Raw genomic sequence first — 896 nt, 5'->3', positions numbered from 1 at the left:
TCATTATCACAAAAATTGGTAATCTTCATTTCTTATGGCTGTTTCCATTAGTGCCCAATTGGTAAATGATAAATTTATGCTTTAGATTTGCATTTATATGTTATGAGCATTATTTCATCAGAGAAAAAGATATACTGACTGGCCCTTGTGCTGGTGGTGCGTAAAAGGTACCCACTACACTCTTGGAGTGGTTGGCATTAGGAAGGGCATCCAGCTGTAGAAACTCTGCCAAATCAGATTGGAGCCTGGTGCAGCCTTCTGGCTTGCCAACCCTCAGTCAAACCGTCCAACCCATGCCAGCATGGAAAGCGGACGTTAAACGACAATGATGATGATGATGACGATAGAAATATTACATTTCTAAATCTCTCAGAGAGATTTATACAGTAGCAGCATGATAAAGTGATGGTATGTTGCCAACTTAATGTGGCAGTCCCATGACAGGGAAAAATGCTACTGCTATTTAGCCCTAGGAAACACTGTTTCCAGTTGGCCATGACACATTTTTTGATGATGATGATGAAAGCATAAATTTGTAATTTACCTATTGGGTACTAATGTAAATGGCCGTAAGAAGTGAAGATTACCAATTTTTTAATAATAAATAATTATTAACTTTTAACTCTCCATTTTCTTTCCGTCAGTTAACTGAACATGAATTATCATCATCATCATCATCATCATCATCGTTTAACGTCCGCTTTCCATGCTAGCATGGGTTGGACGATTTGACTGAGGACTGGTGAAACCGGATGGCAACACCAGGCTCCAGTCTGATTTGGCAGAGTTTCTACAGCTGGATGCCCTTCCTAACGCCAACCACTCAGAGAGTGTAGTGGGTGCTTTTACGTGTCACCCGCACGAAAACGGCCACGCTCGAAATGGTGTCTTTTATG

This window comes from Octopus bimaculoides, chromosome 7, assembly GCF_001194135.2.
Source record: "Octopus bimaculoides isolate UCB-OBI-ISO-001 chromosome 7, ASM119413v2, whole genome shotgun sequence".
Lineage (NCBI taxonomy): Eukaryota > Metazoa > Mollusca > Cephalopoda > Octopoda > Octopodidae > Octopus > Octopus bimaculoides.
This window is presented reverse-complemented; position numbering follows the sequence as displayed.